This window comes from Lepisosteus platostomus, chromosome 19 (assembly GCF_059453375.1).
Source record: "Lepisosteus platostomus isolate fLepPlt1 chromosome 19, fLepPlt1.hap1, whole genome shotgun sequence".
In the NCBI taxonomy this organism is placed as follows: domain Eukaryota; kingdom Metazoa; phylum Chordata; class Actinopteri; order Semionotiformes; family Lepisosteidae; genus Lepisosteus; species Lepisosteus platostomus.
In genome coordinates this window covers 47,335-75,209 of record NC_142629.1, presented here as the reverse complement: position 1 = coordinate 75,209, position 27,875 = coordinate 47,335, and the positions used below count along the sequence as shown (strand labels likewise).

Genomic DNA, 27,875 nt, shown 5'->3' with positions numbered 1-27,875 from the left:
CTGCGTCAACTTCAATAAAACTGGCCTTTTGGTTTGTTTGAGTGCTGACTTGCTATGGTGTATTTTTTCTCTCTGTGAACAACACGTCCTACGGCCAACACTACCCACGCAGGAGGTGTGTGCGTGACAGCTCCTCAGCTGCAGCAGGAGTCCAAGTGTGCACAGATTTCTTGTTGGGTTTTGTTGTTTGAAGTTTCTGTTTGTATGTAGGAAGCAATTGTGCCATCGCGTGGTCCGAGTTATAGCACGGGACGAGAGCTCCCGAAGAGCGCCTGCCTCCTGCCCGATTCAACGTCTAAAATCATCACAGAACGGTGAGGAGCCTCTGACACAGCCCCCAGTACTGGGTGTGCAGAAAGAATCCTATTGTACAGTTTTGGTGTGAAATGGCCTCCAGTTCTTGTAACATGATGGGTTTCTCTGGACTGCAGTCCCAGTGCACTCCGCTTTGGATTTGCAGTGGTGTTTTCTACAATGGAAAACCCTTTGTTTGTACAGAATGGAAATGGCAGTCTGCATGTTTTAATAATATAATGTGATCATGTACTACAGCTTAAACACTGAGCCAGGTGACGTTTGATTCTAAAAGATTTCTCTATCATTTCAGCGGCGCCTTGTCTGCGGCAGCCCGGCAGCTCCTCCTCCCTTCCAGCTGAGACTCTTCCCTCTCCAGAGGTGGGTTAGTGCTCTCAGGTCATCTTCTCTCACACAGCTGCGGGGCAGAAACGCTACTTCCACTGGGCAGAGAGCAGACGGGCAGTGGGAAGGGCAGCCCTGTGTTTGGGGATCAGGGCTGTCCCTGCTGAGGGATGCTTTCAGAGCCAAAGCAACTGGCTGGGTTATGAACTTTATGGTGTGATCCAAATAAGACATAAAAAGACAGAGAATGAGAAAGAAATAGTATTGCATGTATCTAATCAAAATAGTCTCTTTCAGACAAAACAAATATTGAACAAAAACTTAGTTGCAACACACTGCACTACACTTTCTTCTAGGCTGACATTACCGATAGTTTGTGCTGTCTTCCTTTCAGTCTGCAGGGTGTGCATCGTTTTCCTCAGCTTCCTACACGAGGAATCAGTTTCTCCTGCCCTGGTTTCACTCCTTTATATCTCACAATCTTCTGCAGCTCCAGGAGGCTGACGACATGTTTGCTATTTCTGAAAAATTGCTGACTGGCTCATCAGCACAATTGCTGATTCAAAATCCTTTACTCACATGTTGCCTTAGCCTCTGTATCACAGAGATGTGTGCTTTTCTGGGTTGGATAGATCGATAGTGTGCTTTTGCTCAGTTGCTCTGCTCAATGCGTGGTCTTTTAACTCCGGCTGGGTACGAGCACCTCACTCTCCACACGGCTTTCCAAGGCTCTGTCATCGTGTGTGAGGATATTGTGTAGCTCGTGAAACAGTTCCCCCATTTGAGCCCTGGATTTACTGGGTACTTGAATACCTGAATCTTGCCGTCAGTCCTGATCACCTTGTTTTTGTTCTGCAAGGACAAGGCACCTCCCCAGCACTGAACACAAACTGATACTGGCGGGTTGATTGTGTTGTGGAAAAATCGGGCTGTGGTGTGAGTTTGCGTCTGTGGGGGTGAGGTGTCCCCTGCAGCGCAAACAAACATGCAGACTCCACACAGACAGCACCCCTGGAATCAAACCCAGGGCCCCGGTGCTATGAGGCAGCGATGCTAACCACTGTGCCGCAGTGTTGCCCCCTTTGAAAATGTCTGACTTCCGTTTAATTTGAGGTCACAAGCTTATAAATGGTCTCACAACGTTTGTCTCATCTCAGGTTTCTCTGACCAGGCCCAAGGACCTGTAGTCACTGACAGCTTCTGCAGTCTGACGGTTCATTTCAGTAGGCTGGAGGGATGGCGCAATTATCCTCAAATCAGTGAGTATTGTTTTAATAATAATTAATAATTGCTTACACTTATATAGCGCTTTTCTGGACACTCCACTCAAAGCGCTTTACAGGTAATGGGGACTCCCCTCCACCACCACCAGTGTGTAGCATCCACCTGGATGATGCGACGGCAGCCATAGTGCGCCAGAACGCTCACCACACATCAGCTATCAGTGGGGAGGAGAGCAGAGTGATGTAGCCAATTCATAGAGGGGGATTATTAGGAGGCCATGATTGGTAAGGGCCAATTGGAAATTTGGCCAGGACACCGGGGTTACACCCCTACTCTTTTCGAGAAGCGCCCTGGGATTTTTAATGACCACAGAGAGTCAGGACCTCGGTTTTACATCTCATCCGAAGGACGGCGCCTGTTTACAGTATAGTGTCCCCATCACTATACTGGGGCATTAGGACCCACACAGACCGCAGGGTGAGCGCCCCCTGCTGGCCCCACTAACACCTCTTCCAGCAGCAACCTTAGTTTTTCCCAGGAGGTCTCCCATCCAGGTACTGACCAGGCTCACACCTGCTTAGCTTCAGTGGGTTGCCAGTTGTGAGTTGCAGGGTGATATGGTTTTGCTCTTGTAACATGAAACATCAAAGAGAAGTCAACAGACTATTCCGTGAAACTGTTCAGACTGGCCCGTGGTGATTTTCTGGGTCCTTTAGTAAGCTGACCGGGACTGTGTCATCGACACACTTTGTGAGAAGCCAGTCTATGTGTTTGCTCTTGTGATCATTCGTGAACGAATGTAAGAGAGTGTAAGAGAGGGAGAAGATTCGGCCCTGGAGTGATCCAGTTTTCTATTTAACAACCTCAAACTGCAGGAGAGAAATGCTTCATTTCTAAGATGGAAATATAATCAGAAAGTATAATTAGCCATTTGTGTATATCATGTCAAAAAATGTTTTATATATAAAAAGAATTTAGTAGAGACATTTGCTTAATAAGGCAGTAGAATAAATGTTGTGATGCTGGTGTGATGGTGCTCTCCAACAAACTGATACAAATGGACAGAGAGACAAAGTGAGAAAGAAAATGTATACATAACAGACATATATGCAGAATACAATACAGAGCTGTAAAGTACAGTACCCTAGAGTGAAGATGGAAATCATTCATTCTGGCGCAGAAGAAGTGAATCTGCTCTCAATGGTTTTCCTGTACAAATGGAACACGTTGTGAATTCTACATAATTCACAGGAAACAAAATAAACAACTCATTCACTCCCCTGCTGTCCGTGACCCAGAGCTCAGTAATCATTTCACTACTGAAGATCATGCAGTTTTTAATGCTTTTCATTTTAACATCCTACTTGTTAATATTTCCTCTTAGATGAGAATATTCTCTTCGGCGTGTCTTTACAACTCTTCTCTTATTGCTCCTCTTGTCAGTAATCTGGTGTGAAAGCTCTCTCTGTCGGAATCAATGTCTTACCTCTCCGTCTTGTGTTTCAGGTCTCCTCTGGCTGCTGACCCTGCCGTCAGGACAGAACACATCCCGCACTGACCACACTGCTGGGTTTACTGTATGTGACAATAAAGAGCTTGAGCAACACATCTAATGTGATCTCTGCACGCTTCCCGAGGAGCAGAGATGATAAGGTCTGTGTCTGTTCCCGAGTCTTTGCGAGAGGCCTGTTTAGTCTGTCACTGAGATGATTTTAGATGCCTGTGAGTCGTGCCCACTGAAAAATGAAATAGTGCAGCACAATGAGACTTCAAGCAAAGATCTCATTAGCCCCTTCTGTGAATTGGTGTCTCGCAAGAGATCTTCCATCTCTTTGAAAGTTTCACAGCTTTGACCTCTAGATTAGAAATGACACCAATTGCACATGGGTCCAGCAACGTTCTATATAGTGCACATCACCATCGGGATGAAAAACAAAAATCCCCAGTGGGAGTCCACTCTTTCCCTGCTACGCAAATTGCTTTTCGTTAGGTGAGGTCGCAAGTTCTTATTGGAGAATGTTGTACAGTTTCTTAATGCAATAGGGCGAGTAAGACTGAAGTTCCCCCGTGTTGGCCGATCAGTGGAACGAAACTGAAAAAAGCTCCTTGAAACTGTGATTCATACACTTATACACTGGCTCAGCATGGTGCTCACCTGCTGTCCTTGGGTGTCTGCTGAAATTTGATTTTTTTTCAGGAGCACTGTGACCCAGAGCTCAATAATCATTTCAGCTACTGAAGATCATTCACTTTTTAATGCTTTTCATTTTAGCATCCTACTTGTTAGTATTTCCTCTTAGGTGAGAATACTCTGGTACTTTTCTGGGTCTTAGTTGAGTGAGCTTTATTAGAATAATTGAACAATACTTTCACCTCCACATAACACTCATAGATTTTTCAAGGGTTAAATATGGGAGCCACGTTTCTTACATGTATCCTTTTGTAAGTTGATTCACAAAGCTTTCACCGCCTCCACTCCAGTGAATCACTTTGTTTAGCAAGTGATCAGGTGGAACAGTTTAATTTCTTCATGCAAATAATGCCTTTTCCTTTTTCATCCCATTCAAGTCTCCGTCCTAGTTAAAGTCATTTTGATGTAGAACGGCAGTGGTCCAGTTGAAAGGTTCAAGGTTTCACTGTGTTTTAGAGTGCAGATAAAGAAGATAAAAGGAGAGGAAACTGGAAAAGCCGTGACTCTGTCATTCCATTCAATTCAATTTATTTTCATATAGCGCCTTTCACAACAAGGTTGCCCCAAGGCGCTGAACAATGCAGGTAAATATACATTTTGTGAATACAGAACTGAAGACAATGGAGGAAAGGAACCAAAGACTCCTCAGTAAGGAGAATAAAATCCTCTAGGGGTCCAAGGTCAACTGGCTGCCCAACCCCTTTGGGCATGCTAACATTATATCATTAAAAAAAAAGAAAGAAATGAATGCGGGTATTAATCCATCCATCCATCACGTCGTCTGTATGTCAGTACCCCATGCAGGTCTCTGCAGACCAGCAGAATCCTCCTAAACGACAGTTGTATCCATGATGCCCCTCTTGGATCCATGGCACTGATGCAGCATTCAACTCACATGGTGCCCAGCCCAGGACAGACAGGCCTCTGAAACTATGCTGTGTACAGTATTTCTCCTCTGCAGCATCCCTGCGAGGCAGGACAGGTGCCTGACCTCTGAGAGCCTTGTAAGTAAGTAGAAGGAGTTTGAAGTCCGCCCTGTACCTGAGAGGAAGCCAATGAAGAGAGAGAAGTATGGGGGTTATGTGGTCATTCTTTCTGCTCCAAGTAACAATTCTAGCTGCTGCATTCTGTAAGTATTCAAACTCTTTGCTGTGACAAATCTAACGTACTTTAGGCAGACAAAACAACCTTAAAAAGCCACATGATTTTTAAGTAGTCTGTCTGTGTGTAGTAACAGTGGTTCACATTATTTCAGAACGTATACTCCCGTCTCTGTAACTTTCCTCAGTCAGCTAGTGAACATTCTGTATTTACACCACGAATGCACTACTTTGTCTCGCGCGCGGTCACACTGGCCGTCCACAGGCACGGGCAGGAGCAGGGAACACGAGGCCGCTCTGTAGTGCCCCTGTGGCTCTCCAGCAGAGGGGAGCACTTTGCTCAACAGCCCTGAGCCGAAGCACCCAGTGATAAAGCTGAAAATCTGGCAAGTCCCCCAGTCTCACTGGGGCGCTGAAGAGGATTTCATCTGATGCTGAGGTTCCTGTAACTCAACACAAAATTGAACACGGCGAGTTATGAGTTTGTGAAGAAGTGACAGCGGAACAATGTCAAACAGGAAGTTAACCTACAGGAAAGAATGAATTGAATCTCTGATATTCAAGCACGCAGTGTGACGTCTACTGTCTATTCAAATCTACTCTGCAAGTCTTACAATTCTTTTTCATACACCGTCTCCTGGTTATTGTTTTGTGAGTGCTTGAACTGTTTCTCAGTAGAAATAAGACCGATAACTCACTGCTTCAGGATGCACACTATCGTCGATGAAACCTGTGGTGTAAGCAAGCGAAAAGAGACAGATCCTTCTAAAACACAGAGGCCATCGGCAGGGCAGAAACACTCTGCAACAGGTAGGAGCTGTGGAGCCATGATTCCCCCGAGCCAGAGCCCTCGTCCTCCCTCGACAGCGAACTGAGCTCCAGCGACTGGAGCAGCTACCTGCTGTCGTGGGACCTCCTGCAGATTGGGAACGGGTAAGGCAATTCGACACGAGCCCACTCCTCTTCCCACTGCTTACACCCCTATAACAAATAGTTTCAGGGTATTCAAGTACAGGATAAAGAGATTACAGGTGTTCCCAATTGGCTGAGGATACAACTCTCTCTCTGAGAAAGCACACAGAGGTGGACAAAGCAATTAAATGCGTTTACAAGTCATTTCCTCTGTATCTGGTCTTTCTTTACATATCAGAAAAGTGAACTGGTGGCTGTTGGAAAGTGTCTGCTCCGTACGTAATATACATGTAAAAGATGTGATTAAATATCTTGGTATTAAGATTTTCAAAAAGGTGATTTTGTGATTTGATGTTCTCTACCTTAGTAAAATTAAAAAAAAAAAACTTTATTCATGGTTGTTATTTCTCAAACACGGGCAGAAGGAGGCCTAAATGCTACAGGGTTTAGAGCATCTAATACCGATACCGACAGAGTACTATTTACAAAATTAAGCAAAGTAGGTGGTGTATGTTTCCCTAATTTAATCATTCAGGAACTAGCGGGTATAGACTTTTTACTTGAATGTCATTTGGATGCTGGAAACCCCCCTGAAACTTGCCAGCTTCCATGAAGAAGTTCTCCTCACGTGGTCTCTTATAGATAAACATACCTCCCATAGATACATCATCTAGAATACAGAGAAAAAATAAACCTGTGCTTTGAAAACTGGGTTTAAAATAGTATAAGCGGGGTCAACAAATTAACTGGTGTGGATGATGAAATGTAGAATCAAGCAGATTTTATGAATAGATATAATGTTTGTGATACGTCTGATAACAATCCGTCGTAACCAGAGCTACTCCTAGAGAGGTATTGATGCTTTTAAGAAACTAACAGTATACCATCAGAAACTATGGAAGAATTTACAACCTTTATTAGACTACAAGGAAAACAATTTAGTTATACTTGTACTAATAAATACTTCAGATCCTTCTCGCAATCTCACAATATCTTGTCAAACTATTTTGGAGCACCTCTTTGGGGAAAGTGAGTGGAATCAAACATGACTATTGTCAAACAGATTTTGTATGAATAATAAGGTTAAGGCGTCAGTACAAAATTGTACATTGAATCGACCCGATAAAGATACACAGTGTGCATAGATTTAAAAGTAATATAGATGATAATTGTCTTTCTCAAAGCAGCCCAGAAACCTTACGTTTGTTTTTGTTTTGTTCTGTTGTTAAAACACTCTGAACAGATCGGCAAAATGGTGTAAAGAAGGCTTCTAATTCTGACATTTCCTGTAGACAAATTGATGTTATTTTACTGCTCAATACTGCTGAACCGAATCTAAAATATAATGTATCATTGGCTTAGTCATTATACTTGCTCGTTATTAGATGTATAAATAGCCTAAAGATGAGAAATAATCGAAAATTGAATAATTAGACCGTATGTCGTAGTAGCAGATTGTACTTCTCGCCTAATTGATGTGGTCGAGCAACACCACAATCGCCATACAATCCGTCCGTTCTCATGCTCTGACTTTCAGGTTGGGCAGTGGAATGGATTCCAGGGCAAACTCGTTCCTGTTTGATTATCCGTGTGAAATCTCGCCCAATATAACGGGTAAGCTCATGCACTGAAATTATGCGCTTCCAAATTGAAGCGACACGCATTTGAATAATTCAAAATACACACGAGGGAACATCTCCAAACCATGTCTAAGTATCACAACATGAAAGCTGTGCGTACCTTATCTTTATTTGCCTGTGTAATGTACTCCGGTGATCTGTAACGTAGTCTTGCGTGCATCGTAAAGGATCCGGACTTCCGGCTACGGAAAACCCGGAGTGGATCGGCCTTTCCACCGGACCCGGACTTCCGGCTACGGAAAACCCGGAGTGGATCGGCCTTTCCACCGGACCCGGACTTCCGGCTACGGAAAACCCGGAGTGGATCGGCCTTTCCACCGGACCCGGACTTCCGGCTACGGAAAACCCGGAGTGGATCGGCCTTCCACCGGATCCGGACTGCCGGCTACGGAAAACCCGGAGTGGATCGGCCTTCCACTGGATCCGGACTGCCGGCTACGGAAAACCCGGAGTGGATCGGCCTTCCACTGGATCCGGACTGCCGGCTACGGAAAACCCGGAGTGGATCGGCCTTCCACTGGATCCGGACTGTGAGCAGCTTTTGTCCAATCGGCGCTGAGATTTCAGCAGGAGGCGGGAGACAGGCTCTTGTCCAGTCACACAGCTTCAGTCCCGGGACTTTTCCGAATTCCGGCGGGCGGTGACACTTCCGAGAAATGTCCACTGGGTGGCGACAGAGATACACGAGTCCACGGAGCTGAGTCTCAAAGCGCTATCGGAAAGACTTGAAATCGGAAAGAAATACATTTGTTACATTTTAATCCCATTGAAAAGGAAGATGAAAATATCGTTTGTATTTTTAAACATTATTATACTTGCGCAACATAATTATTAAGGGAATGGTGTGAGAGGAGACCGTGTTTGAACAGTTTAAGACGGATGTAAAGACATTTTATTTCAGAATGTCTTTCTGAAATGTGTCTGTTTCTGTGTTGTAAGAACGTTGAAGCATGGACGGGCCTTATCTGCATTTACCTTGTTGAATCTTTTTTTCCATAAAATGTACATGTATTATTGCATGTATCCTGACAATACGACTGCTACGTTACGTTTTCTTGTAGTTTTTGGTCTCATAAAAAATACAAAAGTATGAGTCGATGACGTCAAAATGGTGTCGCCCACAGGGCTTATGGGTAATGTAGTCTCTGTAGTTTACTGGGCTGCCCTGCCCATGTGTTTCGCTGATTTCATTGAACATTAGAATGAATTATATTAATACAATTTCAGCGTATTTATCGTGTCTTGTATTTCTTTGTCTCTCTTATGTGTTCCCTTGTGTGTATGTTTTCTTGTATTTCACGTGTCTGCAGCGCTGGTTAATCGACCCGGCACATAAAGCAAACCCACTGTCCTCGTGTTTCTTAGCTCCCGTCTTGTTTGCAAACTTTTCTCCTGTGTTTATTTTACTTTGTCAATAAAACGTGGTTGCCGGGGAAACGGTGCTGCAGAAGTTGGTGCGAGCTGACCTCTAGGAGGTAAACAGTCGGCTTTTGTAATCTAATCAGCGAGCAAAGCAGAAACGTTAGTCTAAAAAGCGCTGGCTGGAGTATTTTGTGGACATTATGCAGAAGAAAAGGAAGAAACGGTGAGTCGCAGGCTGTCGGTAAATATCAGCGCTGGACACCAGCCTCACACCGCTGGGCTCACTGCACCATGAGCGAGTCCGTCGGCGCCTCTTCCTGCTGGGGTGTGTTGCTGCAGGAGTGAGGAGTCTCCGGTCTCCGGTCGCGTCATGATCTGCAAGTGGAGGTGAGAGACGGCGGCGCAGTGGGTGGTAGCGCTGGGAGCCTGGATTTAGTTCCTGGGGTGCTGTCTGTGTGGAGTTTGCATGCTCTGCTCATGTTCTCGTGGCTCCAGTTTTCTGGGGTGCTGTGTGTGTGGAGTTTGCATGCTCTCCTTATGTTCTCGTGGGTCTAGTTCCTGGGGTGCAAAATTCTGTTTATTTCACAAGACGGACCCGGGCAGCAGCATGTGTCTGCAGCGCTCATCCTGCCTGCATGTTTGCAAACTTTTCTCCTGTGTTTATTTTACTTTGTTAAATAAAACGTGGTTGCTGGGGAAACGGTGCTGCAGAAGTTGTTTCGATCTGACCTCCGGGAGGGAGACAGCTGGCAAAGCCGAAACTTTAGTCTAAACGGCGCTGGCTGGAGTATTTTGTGGACATTTCGCAGAAGAAAAGGAAGAAGCGGTGAGTCGCAGGCTGTAGGACAGGACTGTCGGGGAAATGTAAGCGCTGGGCTGAGCGAGTCCGTCGGCGCCTCCTCCTGCAGGAGTGAGGAGTCTCCGGTCTCCGGTCGCGTCCTGATCTGCATGTGGAGGTGAAAGGCTGAGAGACGGCGCACATGCTCTGCACATGTTCTCATGTGTCTGGTTTCCTGGAGTGCTGTCTGTGTGGAGTTTGCATGCTCTGCTCATGTTCTCAAGGGTTTCCTGCCGCTTCTGCAGTCCAGTGTTGGTGAGTCTGTCGGGTTGATTGTGTTGTGGTGTGAGTGTGCCCTAAAGGGGGTTTTAATAGTATGGGGTTTGTGTGTTCACTTGTATGCAGACCACTGGAGAGACCGGTTGTTTTTTGCCAGGCAGACTAATGGCTGCATATTCAATTCCAGCTACTGATGTTGCCAAACCAGCAAGTGGGACAGTGTTTGAAAACCCTTTCAATGAAAGGTTTGTAGAACAGTGTTGCTATTGTTCTGTTTAATTCGAGGTCACCGAGCTTATAAATGGTCTCACAACGTTTGTCTCTTTTCAGGTTTCTCCGACCCGGAGAGTGAACAAAGAAGTGATAAGGGCCCATAACACCTAAGCTCGGCACTCTCACACTCTTCAGCCACACGAGCTTCCTCCTGGTAAAATACTGGGCAAGCCCCTTTCTGACAGGGACAGTGGAAAACCCCCTGAGGGAGATGGGCTGAGGGGAGGAATAAAACCATCTGAGCCGGAACGGAGCGGGCTCCCGATTCCCACCAGACCTGGGAGACGACACAGGCAGCACAAGGGAAGCTGCGGAGCGCGAGTTCGCGGAGGCAAGGACCGATTGACGACCACGGGAGACAGTGGCATCGGAACAGAGGTACTGTACAGAGACTTTTAATACCTGAAGGCAAGGAGCGAGAAACCGGCCCGGCTAGCCGCTCCAAACTGAGGGGAATGGAATACAGTTCGCGGGAGGATTTCTAGTGGAACCTGAACGGAGTCTGGGGAAATGGGACCGGCCTCTCGTTCACTGGGGCCATCAAAGACTTTACAGGTACGAAGAAGAATCGTTCGAGTGGCCACTCTTCGGTACTTGACAGAAAAGACTGCCGTCCCTCTGGATTCATTATGATCCTTGGAAGGACCTTTTGTTGCTGCTGTTTTCGTTGTGTCTTTGGCTGATGGTGAATGTGGATAGAAAATAAAAAGGTCACTTATACGATACACATGCTTGTCGCTGGTCTGTGTGGGCATTGGTGGATCTGGGAGATCAACAGAACCTGTGGTAATGGAGAGGGGCCCTAGCACCCTGTTTGCATTGCTAGGTGCCGTAGTCATATATGAGGCAGGAAATAATTCTTGTTTGAGGGGTCACCTCACTGTGACACGAACGTGTTGGGAAGACGCGCCAGTTCTGACGTTAGTGCGACGGGTCTGTAGGCATTAAGGCAGGTTCTTGTGTCCTTTTTTGGAACAGGAACAATAACAGAAGATTTGAAGCAGTCTGGCACTGTGCACTGGGACAATGATTGCTTAAAAACGTCTGTAAAGATTGGAGCGAGTTGGCCAGCACAGGGCTGTAGTGTGGCTGGAGATACACAGTCAGGTCCTGCTGCCTTTTTACAGTTTTGCTTTTTGAATAGCCTTAACACATCCTGTTCTTTGCTTCACAGGGCATTCTCAAGACTTGTAAACGGCGTCAAGTCTTCGTGAGAGATTGAGTGTGAGTGGGTGTGGCACTCCAGTTGAGTGGGGGACAATAGCTCATCCCCAGGATGTGAATTATTTGGAGGAGTTGCGAGACTGCCATGGACAAGGTCGTTGGAGATCCTTTGTGTTTCAGACCTGCTGTAAAATGTGTTATCTGGTAGAGAGTGATCAAGATGTATCTGAGGGGATTTTCTTTTGGAATTGGTAACAGTTTGGAGACCTTTCCAGACAGATAAACAGTCTTTGTTAGCAAACAGTTGTTCTAGCTGTGGACAGGAGGGGAATCAAAAGGTAGAGAACACTATTTTTAGAGAAATGGCCCTAAAGGAACAAAGCATAGTGTAGGATGCCACTAGCTTAAGTCTTAACAGCACTGCATGAGAGGAGACGCCAGTGTCTATTTGTTCTGAGGGGTCCTCAGAAAGGTCAAAAGGTTGCAAACAGATAGGAGACTGGTTATATGCCTGAAGCTTAGCTAGAGGAACATAACATTGCTGGAATGCTGAGAGGGGAGGTTATCAGAGCCTAATGTTATTGCGAAAAATGGCAACTAGGTATAGAAGATCTGATGAATGTCTGTCCTGTGAATTGTTAAGGGTTTCATGTAATTGTGTGTCCAAGTAGTCCGGACTGCTGTGCTATGTGTTGTTTGTCTTGTGAATTTTCTGTTTTACACCTATTGTATCCATAGTGGTACGGGCCAAATCCTATTTAAAGGGTGTTGCGAGCACTGGGGTTTGTTGGGAGTGGTAAGTTAGGAGTCTGGAAATGAGAGCAAGGTGCGAGTGGATATGATAAAAAGATTGTTCCTTTATTTTGTTTCTGATACCTGGTGAAGAGACGCAGTGAGTGTTTGTGTGGCCAGCTGCGTCAACTTCAATAAAACTGGCCTTTTGGTTTGTTTGAGTGCTGACTTGCTATGGTGTATTTTTTCTCTCTGTGAACAACACGTCCTACGGCCAACACTACCCACACAGGAGGTGTGTGCGTGACAGCTCCTCAGCTGCAGCAGGAGTCCAAGTGTGCACAGATTTCTTGTTGGGGTTTGTTGTTTGAAGTTTCTGTTTGTATGTAGGAAGCAATTGTGCCAACACGTGGTCCGAGTTATAGCACGGGACGAGAGCTCCCGAAGAGCGCCTGCCTCCTGCCCGATTCGACGTCTAAAATCATCACAGAACGAGAGGAGCCAACAGGAATGCAAGTCTCTTCTGGTGAGGAGCCTCCGACACAGCCCCCAGTACTGGGTGTGCAGAAAGAATCCTGTTCTACAGTTGTGGTGCGAAATGGCCTCCAGTCCTTGTCAAATGCTGGGTTTCTCTGGACTGCAGTCCCCTCCGCATTTGGATGATTGTGATTGGTGTTGCTGCAGCTGTGCTGTCCTGAGACTGACTGGTGTCAAGACCAGCTGTACTCTGGGATCAGCAGGGCCTAGTGGTGGTATGAATTGTGGCCTCTGTTTCTCAGGTGTAACAAGTGTTTGATTACTCTGTTCTGTATGTTTACCAATAGTGGGTACTGGCCTAATTCAGCCCTGCACTCGCCGTTAGCTGTTTTTCTCTGCGCAAGGAGGAGTTTCTACAGAGTGTACTCCTGGTCTGTGAGGGGACCCCACACTTCACTGCCGTATAGGGCAATGGGTTGGATTACACTTTCAGATATTTGGAGCCAAATTCTTGTTGGTGGGTTGACATTGAAGAGCCTCCTTCTTATTGCGTAGAAAGCCCTGAGTGCCTTCTCCCTCAGTGCCTTCACTGCCAGGTCAAAACTCCCAGAAGAGCTGATGGTGAGACCGAGATATGTGTAGCTGGATGTGTGCTCCAATGTGTTGTTGTTCAGTGTGAATTTGTACCCGTTTCCCTGAGGTCTGGCTTTCTCCTGGAAAACCATAACTCTGGTCTTGTCCAGATTGACTGGCAGTGCCCAGGTGTGACAGTCCTGCTCCAGCAGTGCCAGGCTCTGCTGTTCTGGGTCCAGATGGGCTGGCAGTGCCAGGCTCTGCTGTTCTGGGTCCAGATTGACTGGCAGTGCCCAGGTCTGACAGTCCTGCTCCAGCAGTGCCAGGCTCTGCTGTTCTGGGTCCAGATGGGCTGGCAGTGCCCAGGTGTGACAGTACTGCCCCAGCAGTGCCAGGCTCTGCTGTTCTGGGTCCAGTTTGGCTGGCAGTGCCCAGATGTGACAGTCCTGCTCCAGCAGTGCCAGGCTCTGCTGTTCTGGGTCCAGATGGACTGGCAGTGCCCAGGTCTGACAGTGCTGCTCCAGCAGTGCCAGGCTCTGCTGTTCTGGGTCCAGATGGGCTGGCAGTGACCAGGTCTGACAGTGCTGCTCCAGTAGTGCCAGGCTCTGCTGTTCTGGGTCCAGATGGGCCATCAGAGCCCAGGTGTGAATGTGATGGGATGTGTGGCGGTTTGGTAGGAAGCCAGTCTGACTCTAATGCAGGACATTGTGCTCAGTAAGGAGGGCCGGTTATCAGATATTCAAGACTGAAGCCCCGGTACCTGTTGGGGTCGAGTCTGTCTCCATTCTTACAGACGGGCGTGATCAGTCCTTGATTCCAGGCCTCAGGGAAACAGCCGGCCGTCAGGACGAGGTTGAGGAGTTTGAGCAGGCTTTGCTGCAGGTCTGAGCTCCAGTTGGGTCAAGCGTTGTTGACTGTGTCTTGGCTACAGGCCTTTTGTGGTCTGAGAGTTGTCTGTTTGTGTATGTGCCTATCTTCTTTAGGGTGTGCATGTAGTGTCTAACCATCTCACAGTATCTGAGGCGCAGCTCAGAGTGGTGTGGTGTTGTTTTAGTTCTGGTAGTTCTCTTCAGTTGTTTCTGCACTCTGTATCAAACCATTTGATATTGTTACTGAGTGTGTTTCATATGAATGTAGTCATTTTGATTTTAAGGCTAGTTTCTCAAAAACATGGTTTAAATTTATGAACGATTTGTTGGTTTGATACAGAGCGTTTTGAAATGTAAGGGATCAAGTAATGGGTTTATTTACTGCTGAAAAGAGAAGAAAGAAAAAAAAGAAATGAGACAATTGTAATGAGTTTATAACAACAGTAATTAGATTCCTGCAAGCACTCTTTTCATTGTCCAACAACTGAAAGCTTTTAGGTATAAAGGAAGGGTCCTCTAATATTTGATGTGTGAGATTGTCGTTCTATTGGAGATGTTAGTGAGTCTGAGGATTTGTGTTAATATGACAATATGACAATACAATACAATGCTACTACTATTAATAATACAGCATGGCAAGACTTCTTTCAGTCATTTCCCACCCCTCCACCTCAGTGAATCACACATGTTAAACTTCCATCTCGTGTTCCAGATCAGACATGAGCAATCCTATATTACAAATACTTACCACCAGACAATTTAACCAGACAATAATTTAAGCAATTATTAATTCAACAGAAGCAGCAGGACGCGTAAAGTGCCCCTCTGATGGCCGGTCCGTGGAATTAAACTGGAAAATTTCTTGGAAATGATTATTCTTACAATAATGTGCCAATGGCGCCGCTTGGTGGTCATTCAGCAAAATTTCACCGAAAGTTTGTTTAATTAAAATACCGTTAGTAATGTTCGTATTAATACGTTATTTTAATTTTAAATATATTTAAGCATTTTCAACAGCAAAGAATGCAAAGAATACATTGCATTGCAAACAAGAGTAATGAATGAATGAATGAATGTATTGTACATGGATACAAAATACAAAATAAATACAATAAACCCAAAATTAAAATAACATTCAAAAGGCGCGAGTCGATGACGTCAGAAGGAAGTCGCCCACAGGGCGTATGGGTAATGTAGTTTCTGTAGTTCTCTGGCCCGCACTGCCCACGTGTTTCGGTGATTTGATTGAACATCAGAATTAATTATATTGTACCATTTCAGCGTGTTTATCGTGTCATGGATTTCCATGACTGTCTTGTGGGTTCTCTTGTGTGTCATGTTTATTTTAGTGGGTGGCAGTGCTGGGGCCCTGAACTGTAATCATTCGTGTTACTCATCATCATTGTTACTGTGACCCTCCTGGGAGGAGTGGACCTTTGTAAGATTCCTGTCCTGGCAAGCAGCAGGTGACAGTTTGCTGTCTGACTCAATTACACCTCCGCTACCTCATTTCACCTCTTTCACCAGCCTGTAAAGGGGGTTGTGATAGTATGGGGTCTTTCTCTTTAACAACCTCAAACCGCAGGAAAGAAATGCTTCATTTATAAGATTGAAATATAACCAGAAAGTATAAAAATAGCTATTTGTGTGTATCATGTCAGAAATATTTGTTTTTATTTTAAAAGAATTTAGAAGAGAAATATGATTAATAAGGCAGCAGAATCCATTTAAACTGTCATTTTCCTGTTTAGGTTGGAAAGTTTAATTTGATCAAGTCCACTTGAGTGCCTAAGCAACTGTTTGGGTAGTTTGGCTGGTGTGGTGGTGCTCTCCAAATACCTGATCCAAACGGACAGAGAGACAAAGTGAGAAAGAAAAGGTGTAAATAACAGACATATCATATGCAGAATACAGTAATGTGCTGTTCAGCACAGTGACCTAGAGTGAAGATGGAAATCAGTCATTCTAGTGCTCCCAATGGTTTTCCATTACAAACGGACCAGGGCTTCCTGAGACACAGGCAGTTGGAGTTATACAGAGTTAGAGGTTGTTTTCACGGCACCAGCCGACTAAAGCAGAGACCTCCTTCCACTCCAGAATTTTTTTTTTATTTGGGTGGGATCATCTGGAGTCTTGATTCCTTTCACGGAGTCAGCAGTAGATACACAGCTGTTAGCATAGGAGGAGTACAGAAGAGGTGACAGCAGTGCTGGGGACCCTGGTATCTCTTCCACTGAGGACCCTCTGGCACAACCAGAGGTGTGAAATTGAAATTGTTTGGAAGGAATGGGAAGCTAAAGGCAGAGTCACAATCTCTGATTCATGTAATCAAAACAGTAAGTTCTTTCCTCAGGCAGCTTCGTTAAAACATTTTAAATAGATGTAAAAGTGTATTTACAGACTATATCAGCCCTTATCTTTATTAACCTGGTTTAATCTTTTTTTCAGAAGTGTAAATATATTATACTATGTACCCCTGATGGTATTATTGATGTGCTATAAATATACTCTTGTTTGTATTGTATCTATTTTTATTGCTACCATAAAAAGTTAAAAAGAACTGCACTTTCGAGAAATGTCCACTGGGCGGCGACAGAGATACACGAGTCTATGGCGGCGAGTCCAATAGCGCCTCTGTACAGATCCTCGTTGTGCAGAGATTGAAAATCAATACAGATGATAACTGTGACGTTTGTGACAGCAACTCTGAAAGATAACGTAAAGAAGGAAACTAATATTGACATTACTTTTAAAGAAGTTAAATAATACTACATTTTAAACCTATTGAAAGTAATGTGAAAATATCGTTTGTATTTAAAAAAATATGATACTTCATAATAATTAACGAAATGCTGTGAGAGGAGACCCATGTTTAAACACTTTAAAACGGATGTAAATGCGTCTGTACAGACAATTTGAAACATGTACGGACCTCATCTGCTTTTGTTTACTATTAAACAAGATTACTTGTTTAATCTTTTTCCATAACATGTACATGTATTATCGTATGTACCCCTGACTATACTCTGTGTTATATGTATTCTTGTTTTTATGGCATGTATTGTTGTTATAATTAAAAATAAAAAGACGCGAATCGATTACGTCAAAAGGAAGTCGCCACAGGGCTTGTGGGAAATGTAGTCTTTATAGTGTTCTGGACTGCGCTCCGCACGTGTTCCGCAGATTTGATTGAGCATCAGAATTAATTATACAATGTCAGTTTATTTACCGTGTCGCGGATTTCTATGTCTGTCTTACAAGACGGACTCGGCAGGAGCTGTTCCTTGCTCTCCGGAGTGAAGCTGCTCTGGGAAGAGACGAGCAAATCTTCAGACTCTTTGTAAATGAGACATCATGACAGCTGTGCCGACCTGCTCTTTATTGACCTGTTGAACCTGTTTGTGTAAAGAGCAGGAGTCTTGTGTACCCCTGATTGTGTTATGTGTACTCTAGTGTGTTTGCAGCGCTCGTCCTGCCTGGTTTATCCACTCGACACAGAAACAAAACCCACTGCCGTCGTGTCTGTGGGTTTCTGAGCTCTCTTGTCTTGTTTGCAAACTTTTCTCCGGTGTTTATTTTACTTTGTTAAATAAAACGTGGTTGCCGGGGCAACGGAGGTGCAGTAGTTGTTGCCGGAGCGGGTCTGACCTCCAGCAGGTCAACAGGCGGCTTTTTTAATCTAATCTGCGAGAAAAACAGAAACTTAAGAAACTTGAGTCTAAAAAGCGCTGGCTGGAGTATTTTGTGGAAGAAACGGTGACTCGCAGGCTGTGGGACAGGACTATCAGGGACACATCAGCGCTGGACACCAGCCTCACACCGCTGGGCTCACTGCACCATGAGCGAGTCCGTCGGCGCCTCCTCCTGCTGGGGTGTGTTACCTGGGCTGCTGTCTGTGTGGAGTCTGCATGCTCTGCCCCTGTTCTCATGGGTCTGGGGTGCTGTGTGTGTGGAGTCTGCATGCTCTGCCCCTGTTCTCATGGGTCTGGTTTCCTGGGGTGCTGTCTGTGTGGAGTCTGCATGCTCTGCCCCTGTTCTCATGGGTCCTGTTCCTGGGGTGCTGTCTGTGTGGAGTCTGCATGCTCTGCCCCTGTTCTCATGGGTCTGGTTTCCTGGGGTGCTGTCTGTGTGAAGTCTGCATGCTCTGCCCCTGTTCTCATGGGTCTGGTTTCCTGGGGTGCTGTCTGTATGGAGTCTGCATGCCCTGCCCCTGTTCTCATGGGTTCAGTTTCCTGGGGTGCTGTCTGTGTGGAGTCTGCATGCTCTGCCCCTGTTCTCATGGGTCTGGTGTCCTGGGGTGCTGTGTGTGTGGAGTCTGCATGCTCTGCCCCTGTTCTCATGGGTCTGGTTTCCTGGGGTGCTGTCTGTATGGAGTCTGCATACTCTGCCCCTGTTCTCATGGGTCTGGTTCCTGGGGTGCTGTCTGTGTGGAGTCTGCATGCTCTGCCCCTGTTCTCATGGGTCCTGTTCCTGGGGTGCTGTCTGTGTGGAGTCTGCATGCTCTGCCCCTGTTCTCATGGGTCTGGCTTCCTGGGGTGCTGTCTGTGTGAAGTCTACATGCTCTGCCCCTGTTCTCATGGGTCTGGTTTCCTGGGGTGCTGTCTGTATGGAGTCTGCATGCCCTGCCCCTGTTCTCATGGGTTCAGTTTCCTGGGGTGCTGTCTGTGTGGAGTCTGCATGCTCTGCCCCTGTTCTCATGGGTCCTGTTCCTGGGGTGCTGTCTGTCTGGAGTCTGCATGCTCTGCCCCTGTTCTCATGGGTCCTGTTCCTGGGGTGCTGTCTGTGTGGAGTCTGCATGCTCTGCCCCTGTTGTCATGGGTCCTGTTCCTGGGGTGCTGTCTGTGTGGAGTCTGCATGCTCTGCCCCTGTTCTCATGGGTCTGGTTTCCTGGGGTGCTGTCTGTGTGGAGTCTGCATGCTCTTCCCCTGTTCTCATGGGTTCGGTTTCCTGGGGTACTGTCTGTGTGGAGTCTGCATGCTCTGCCCCTGTTCTCATGGGTCTGGTTTCCTGGGGTGGATTCTGCATGCTCTGCCCCTGTTCTCATGGGTCTGATGTCCCGGGGTACTGTCTGTGTGGAGTCTGCATGCTCTGCCCCTGTTCTCATTGGTCTGGTTTCCTGGGGTGCTGTCTGTGTGGAATCTGCATGCTCTGCCCCTGTTCTCAGGGGTCTGGTCTCCTGGGGTGCTGTCTGTGTGGAGTCTGCATGCTCTGCCCCAGTTCTCATGGGTCTGTTGTCCCGGGGTGCTGTCTGTGTGGAGTCTGCATGCTCTGCCCCTGTTCTCATGGGTCTGGTGTCCCGGGGTACTGTCTGTGTGGAGTCTACATGCTCTGCCCCTGTTCTCATTGGTCTGGTTTTCTGGGGTGCTGTCTGTGTGGCGTCTGCATGCTTTGCCCCGTAATCATGGGTCTGGTGTCCTGGGGTGCTGTCTGTTTGGAGTCTGCATGCTATGCCCCTGTTCTCATGGGTTCAGTTTCCTGGGGTACTGTCTGTGTGGAGTTTGCATGCTCTGCCCCGGTAATCATGGGTCTGGTGTCCTGGGGTGCTGTCTGTGTGGAGTCTGCATGCTCTGCCCCTGTAATCATGGGTCTGGTGTCCTGGGGTTCTGTCTGTGTGGAGTCTGCATGCTCTGCCCCTGTTCTCATGGGTCTGGTTTCCTGGGGTGCTGTGTGTGTGGAGTCTGTATGCTCTGCTCCTTTTCTCATGGGTCCTGTTCCTGGGGTGCTGTCTGTGTGGAGTCTGCTTTCTCTGCCCCTGTTCTCATGGGTTCAGTTTCCTGGGGTGCTGTCTGTGTGGAGTCTGCATGCTCTGCCCCCTGTTCTCATGGGTCTGGTTTCCTGGGGTGGAGTCTGCATGCTCTGCCCCTGTTCTCATTGGTCTGGTTTCCTGGGGTGCTGTCTGTGTGAAATCTGCAGGCTCTGCCCCTGTTATCATGGGTCTGGTGTCCTGGGGTGCTGTCTGTGTGGAGTCTGCATGCTCTGCCTCTGTTCGCATGGGACTGGTGTGCTGGGGTGCTGTCTGTGTGGAGTCTGCATGCTCTGCCTGTGTTCTCATGGGTCTGGTTCCTGGGGTGCTGTCTGTGTGCAGTCTGCATGCTCTGCCCCTGTTCTCATGGGTCTGGTGTCCTGGGGTGCTGTCTGTGTGGAGTCTGCATGCTCTGCCCCTGTTCTCATGGGTTTTTTTCCTGGGGTGCTGTCTGTATGGAGTCTGCATACTCTGCCCCTGTTCTCATGGGTCTTGTTCCTGGGGTGCTGTCTGTTTGGAGTTGATTAAAACAGTGACCTCCTTCCTCTACAGATTTTTTTTTTATTCCGGTGGGATCATCTGCAGACTTGATTCCTTTCACAGCAGTAGATACACAGTTGTTAGCATAGGAGGAGTACAGAAGAGGTGACAGCAGTGCTGGGGACCCTGGTATCTCTTCCACTGAGGACCCTCTGGCACAACCAGAGGTGTGAAATTGCCTCCATTCTTTGTAAAATTAAAGGTTTCTCTGGACTGCAGTCCCCTCCCGCTTCGCTTTGGATATGCTGTGCTGTTCTCTACAACAGAAGACCCTTTGTTTGGAAGGAATGGGAAGCTAAAAGCAGAGTCACAATCTCTGATGCATCTAATCAAAACAGTAAGTTCTTTAAAACAACTAAAAAAAACTGTCATAAAGTAAAAACGAATTTGCAAGTCAAGGTGCACCACTTAAACCCCCAGGAAAACAAAATCCCCACCTGATCGTATCCCAGTTGAGGAGAAAGCCAGGGCTGCAATGCCAACCAGTCCGTCACTCCAGGTGTCCCGACACACGAGTAAAAACCTTTCCTGTTCATCACCTGTCAGGTTTCAAGTCAGGAGGATGGGCGTCTCCAGGCCGGTCTCTGCAGCTGAGGCTCTGAGGAGCTCCTGACAGACATTAGTGGAGCTTCGCTTTCAACACCACTGTGGTCAGTAAAGGTTTAATATTCTTAAACACTGAGAGCTGGAGTTTCCCTGAATGTTATCTGATCACAGCAGCCATGTTTCATTCACACCAGAACTCACAACACACACTAACAGTGCAAGTTAACGTGACCGTAAAAATACGCATTGTATTACATAATATATTTGTAAAGCAGCCCGAAGGTGCTGATTTCACAGGCATCTGTCTGATGTACTGTAGAGTGGGCCTGCTGGACGATGGATGGACAAGTCGCCCCTTCCTGCAGATGCCGTACTTTGACACCAGAGGAGTGAAAACATTTGTTGAAAAGTCATTTTCAGATGCGTTGTGTTTTCTTGAGAGAGGGAGTCTTCATTATCCCCGAGGTGGATGTGTTTCACGGCAGCAGGCAATATATAGAAAAGCACACAAACTAACAACACACAGGCACATGCCCAAGAGTCATCTGTTGAGATCACACACTGTATTATTATTATTGAGAGACAGACTCACTGTTCCTCAGGCTGGGACAGGAGATCACACACTGTATTATTATTGAGAGACGGGCTCACTCTCTGTTCCTCAGGCTGGGACAGTAGATCACACACTGGATTATTATTATTGAGAGACAGGCTCACTGTCTGTTCCTCAGGCTGGGACAGGAGATCACACACTGTATTATTATTATTATTATTATTATTATTATTATTATTATTATTATTATTATTATTGAGAGACAGGCTCACTGTCTGTTCCTCAGGCTGGGACAGGAGATCACACACTGTATTATTATTAGTGAGAGACAGGCTCACTGTCTGTTCCTCAGGCTGGGACAGGAGATCACACACTGTATTATTATTAGTGAGAGACAGGCTCACTGTCTGTTCCTCAGGCTGGGACAGGAGATCACACACTGTATTATTATTAGTGAGAGACAGGCTCACTGTTCCTTAGGCTGGGACAGGAGATCACACACTGTATTATTATTATTGAGAGACAGGCTGACTGTCTGTTCCTCAGGCTGGGACAGGAGATCACACACTGTATTATTATTATTGAGAGACAGGCTCACTGTCTGTTCCTCAGGCTGGGACAGGAGATCACACACTGTATTATTATTATTATTGAGAGACAGGCTCACTGTCTGTTCCTCAGGCTGAGACAGGAGATCACACACTGTATTATTATTATTGAGAGACAGGCTCACTGTCTGTTCCTCAGGCTGGGACAGGAGATCACACACTGTATTATTATTATTGAGAGACAGGCTCACTGTCTGTTCCTCAGGCTGGGACAGGAGATCACGCACTGTATTATTATTATTGAGAGACAGGCTCACTGTCTGTTCCTCAGGCTGGGACAGGAGATCACACACTGTATTATTATTATTATTGAGAGACAGGCTCACTGTCTGTTCCTCAGGCTGAGACAGGAGATCACACACTGTATTATTATTGAGAGACAGGCTCACTGTTCCTCAGGCTGGGACAGGAGATCACACATTGGATTATTATTATTATTGAGAGACAGGCTCACTGTTCCTCAGGCTGGGGACAGGAGATCACACACTGTATTATTATTATTGAGAGACAGGCTCACTGTCTGTTCCTCAGGCTGGGGACAGGAGACCACACACTGTATTATTATTATTATTGAGAGACAGGCTCACTGTTCCTCAGGCTGGGACAGGAGATCACACACTGTATTATTTCTCTCCCAGCAGGACTCGACATTGTTCTGATTCTGACAGGTTTGCGATATGATCTGTTTTATTGGTGAATAATGTTCGTCTTGTTCCAGAATATTTCTCACCGTGCGGCAGAAAGTGTATCTCTCTTTCCTTTTTTTCTTTCGGCAATGGGAGCACAGCCTGTCCTCTCTGGACATTCGGGTCTTTGTCAGCCAGTTGCTCTGGCCTGATTGTGTCTCTGAACCTGTACTTGACAGGGTCTGTATCTCTTTGCTGTTTCTTAGCCTGGTCAAATATCCAGCTAGTGTTTATTGTGTGGATCGTCTGTTTAGGATTCTGTAGCATTCCAGTTTGGAGGATGTTTTTACTCTTTTGGATGGAGTATCTACAGGCTGTTTGTCCCATTTAGTGTAATCTTGCTCACTGAGGGGATCCCACACTTCACTGCAGTATAGGGTAAAGGGTTCGATTGCACTTTTGAATATTCAGAGCCAATTGTATTTGGGGGACTGATGTTGTAGAGCCTCTTTTTACTGCCATGGAAAGCCCTGTGTGCCTTCTCCTTCAGTGACTTCACTGCCAGGAAAACTCCCAGATGAACTGATTGTCTGTTAGAAGTATGTGTTTCAAAGTGTTGTTGTTCACTGTGAAGTTGTAACTGTTTTCCTGAGATCTGGATCTGTTCTGGGAACCAATGACTCTGGTCTCACGCAGAAGGGCTATCAGTGTCCAGGTCTGACAGTCCTGCTCCAGCAGTGCCAGGCTCTGCTGTTCTGGGTCCAGATGGGCTGGCAGTACCCAGGTGTGACAGTCCTGCTCCAGCAGTGCCAGGCTGTTCTGGGTCCAGATGGGCTGGCAGTGCCCAGGTGTGACAGTCCTGCTCCAGTAGTGCCAGGCTCTGCTGTTCTGGGTCCAGATTGACTGGCAGTGCCCAGGTGTGACAGTCCTGCTCCAGCAGTGCCAGGCTCTGCTGTTCTGGGTCCAGATGGGCTGGCAGTGCCCAGGTGTGACAGTGCTGCTCCAGCGGTGCCAGGCTCTGCTGTTCTGGGTCCAGATGGGCCATCGGAGCCTAGGTGTGAATGTTATGGGATGTGTGGCGGTTTGGTAGGAAGCCAGTCGGACTCTAATGCAGGACATTGTGCTCAGTAAGGAGGGCCAGTTATCAGATATTCAAGATACGACAGAGTTCCTTCCCCAGATTACTGTTCACACTGAAGCCTCGGTACCTGTTGGGGTCGAGTCTGTCTCCATTCTTACAGACAGGCGTGATCAGTCCTTGATTCCCGGCCTCAGGGAAACAGCCGGCCGTCAGGACAAGGTTGAGGAGTTTGAGCAGGCTTTGCTGCAGGTCTGAGCTGCAGTTGGGTCAGGTGTTGTTGACTGTGTCTTGGCCACAGTTCTTTCATGGTCTGAGAGTTGTCTGTTTGTGTATGTGCTTATCTTCTTTAGGGTGTGCATGTAGTGTCCAACCATCTCACAGTATCTGAGGCGCAGTTCAGAGTGGTGTGGTGTTGTTTTAGTTCTGGTAGTTCTCTTCAGTTGTTTCTGCACTCTGTATCAAACCATTTGATATTGTTTCTGAGTGTGTTTCATATGAATGTAGTCATTTTGATTTTAAGGCTAGTTTCTCAAAAACATGGTTTAAATTTATGAACGATTTGTTGGTTTGATACAGAGCGTTTTGAAATGTAAGGGATCAAGTAATGGGTTTATTCCCTGCTATAAAGAGACGAAAGAAAACAATGTTTTGGCTGTGGAGCCTTCTTTGAGTTTTGAAATGTAGTTTATTTTGTTTGAAGTTTGTCTTTAGGGCTCTTTGGCATTCGTGGCTGTTTGGAGTCCATCTACGCCTGGTGCAGGTCATGCAGCTGGCTGGGCTGTGTCAGTGTGTCCCTGTGCTGCTGTGTTCTCTTGATCCGAGTGGGGCCTGACAGTGAAGGCACTCTTACAGCACAGTCCACCACACTGATGCCCAGAGCTGAGCTGAGCTGACAGTGAACTTACTTGGAGTAGTTTTGTTTGCACCAGGTGGCAAAATCTTCTCTAGTTGGCCCATGACCCTACACATCTGCCTGCAAGAAACTAATAACAGTTGTCTGCAAATGTGTCTTACTTGACTGGTAATAACGTACAAATTGTTTACTGAACAAAGAGAAAGGAAGATAATATAGATCCTCGGGAAGCATTTGTGCAAGAATGCAGCTTGAGACGAAGTATGGTTGACTCTTAGGCCCTGAGTTCTGTCTGTAAGGAAATCAGCAACCCAACTGACAAGATTAAGAGCAGCACCAAAATTAGACAGTGTGGTTGCCAGTAAATATGGTTGCAATACTATGATTTAATTATCTACTTTATAATTTAATTCATCTTTAGTGTCCTGAAGCTAATTTGTTGTTTTCATCAAAACCTTAAACATAAAACATACATGACAATAATAAAATACAACAATGGTACATTACCATTATGCATAATATCATAAGATTAAAATTAAATCAGACAATTAGCTTGTAAAAAGTTCATAACAGTAATTGGATTCCTGCAAGCAATATTTTAATTGTTCAACATCTGAAAGCTTTTAGGTATAAAAGAAGGATCTTCTAATATTTGTTGTGTGAGATTAAAATGTCGCTCTGTTGTATATTTTGAGAATATTGCAAATACCACCAGACAATGTAACATTTTCTCATAATTCATCCATCATGAAACTTAAAATAGTTTTCAAATCCACAGTGCACAGGCTTCATTTTCCATAATTCATCACATCTTCCCGTAAAGAAAAGCGCGATATAAGTGAAAGCAATTATAATGAATTCAATAGAAGCAGTAGGAGAAGTGCCCCCTCTGTTGGCCGATCCGTGGAATTAAACTGGAAAAATACATTTTGCTTCTTAGAGAAATAGTGCAATGGCGCCACCTTGTGGCCATTAAGCAAAATTTCACCTTCAAAACTTTTTAAATTGAAAATACCGTTAACAGAATGTAAGTTTAATAGTTTTTAGTTCTTAAATTTTATTTATTAATAGTTCATTTTAAAAAATATGTAAGCATTATCGAACACAATACAAACAAGAGTACAGATAACATTTCAAGACAAAAGCATCACAGGGGTACATATTATAAAATAAATACAAATTATAAAAAGGTGAAACAAATTGAAGTCTGCACCGCTTTCATATTTTTACAATTTGAAACAGTCTGCAGATTCTCCTTTACATCCATATTAAAATGCTCAAACATAGGATTTTTCCCAGACTATTTCATTTTGTGTACATGATAATGTGCCATTCTAATAAAGTTACAAACGATATTTTTGTATCGTTTTCGATGGGGCTGAGATTGAACATGCCATCTATTTCTTCAAAGCAAATATAAATATTGGTCTATTTTTTAATATAATTTGCAACTTAGTCCAGAAAGGTTTTACCATGGGACATAACCAAAATAAATATAGAAAAGTTACTAATGTCACAATAAAACACATTTATCACTTATCTCAATTTTAAATCGCTGGACAACAAGGGTCTCAACTGGGTAAGTATGATTAATTATTTTGTATGAAACCTCCTTAACCTTATTAGTTATACAATATTTATTCGGCAGCATCCACATTTGCTTTTCCAATCAACCCATTTTACAAATGAGGAATTCCAATATACTGTAACAGCAAGGATATTGTCATCTTGCAACAGAGATCTTAATTTATTACATCCACAAATATTCATATAATTGTTTAGTCTCCAAGTAACGCTCCTAGATTTTTTTCAAGACTAACTATGAGCTGGACTTTAGTTTGTAAAAATACTCTTCACCTAATTGTTAGAATTGAGGAGAAGCTTACGGGGATCTTTAAAACTTATAAACATGTAGCCCGTTAACTATGTTGAATTACAAAGTGTCTATTTCTGCTCATCATAAGCGTCTGCAATTTAATTTTCAGCAGAGTGTATTTGATGAAAAATGTAATCAAACAAAAACGGATTTGCAGCTCACAGTGCAGCTCTTAAAACACTCTTCACACTTTAAAAGCGTCAGAATCGAGGAGAAGCTCACAGGTGTACTTAAAACTTATACACATGTAGCCTGTCAACTATATTGAATTAACAGGATCTCTGGAACATCAGCATGTCATGCGATTGAGTTTATCTGGGAGAAGGATCTGGCTGAACAGCGGAATAGGGTCTGGAAAGATGTACTGTACACAGTGTCTATTTCTGTACATCATCAACTTAAGCAATTTAATTTTCTGCACAGAGTGCATTTGATGTGTGGGAAACAGTCTAATGCAGCCATCTGTAACAGACTTGTGCTTGTGTTGGAAAGAGGAGAGCTGTCTGTTTTTCATGTAGGATTTGGAAATGCTCCCGGTTAGTGCAATATCGGTTTATGGTATTAAAAACTTTCAAGTTTAAATGCAGTGGTCACCTCTTAGGATCCCAAGAGCTTTTGATCTCTTTAACTAGTTTCCAGGAAATTCAAGAAAAGATAATTACCTGAATTTGTGCAAAAAGTGGAAAAATATAAGGAAGAAGGAATATGGGATAAATTAAACTTTAACATCCACTTAGTGATTCATTGTCTCGTGTGGCTGGTATAAGAGACGCACTGAAATTGATTGCAAAAAGGATTTGTAAGTTGGTGATGAAACAGTACCAATTATTTTTCAAGTACATACATTTCTGAATTATGTGTAGTAAGATGCTACATATGTTCTATCAGTCGGTGGTAGCGAGTGCCATTTTCTACGCAGTGGTGTGCTGGGGCTCTGGGATTAGAGCAGTGGATTCTAAAAGGCTGAACAAGCTCATCAGAAGAGCAAGCTCTGTCATTGGGTCTGACCTGGACCCCTTGGAGGTAGTGGCTGAGAGGAGAATGATGTCCAAAATGGAGGCCATCATGGACAACTTCTCCCATCCCCTCTATGACAGGCTTGCAGAAATGAAGAGCACGTTCAGCAATAGACTGATTCATCCACGGTGCAACAGGGAGGGCTACAGGAGGTCGTTCTTGCCTTCTGCCATAAGACTGTACAACACATCCACCTTGCGTCTGGGCAGAGGCAACATT

General features: G+C 45.3%; 3 long non-coding RNA genes across 3 annotated transcripts in view; 2 read left to right on the top strand and 1 right to left on the bottom strand.

The window, feature by feature from the left end:
• The first annotated feature begins 330 nt into the window (after nt 1–330).
• Nucleotides 331–3,471, top strand: LOC148644714 (uncharacterized). The gene is made up of 3 exons (XR_015928589.1): nt 331–675; nt 1,797–1,898; nt 3,370–3,471. It is a non-coding gene; the product is annotated as an uncharacterized LOC148644714 (long non-coding RNA).
• Nucleotides 3,472–4,565: 1,094 nt separating this feature from the next.
• LOC148644713 (uncharacterized) lies at nt 4,566–7,938 on the bottom strand. Its single transcript, XR_015928588.1, has 2 exons — nt 7,807–7,938; nt 4,566–5,095 (listed from the first exon to the last, which is right to left on the bottom strand). It is a non-coding gene; the product is annotated as an uncharacterized LOC148644713 (long non-coding RNA).
• A 9-nt stretch (nt 7,939–7,947) lies between these two features.
• Nucleotides 7,948–27,875, top strand: part of LOC148644711 (uncharacterized) — a 44,450-nt gene continuing 24,522 nt past the window's right edge. The window contains exons 1-3 of the long non-coding RNA XR_015928585.1: nt 7,948–9,455; nt 20,699–20,833; nt 21,043–21,146. This is a non-coding gene — a long non-coding RNA (uncharacterized LOC148644711). The remainder of the gene's footprint in view (nt 9,456–20,698; nt 20,834–21,042; nt 21,147–27,875) is intronic.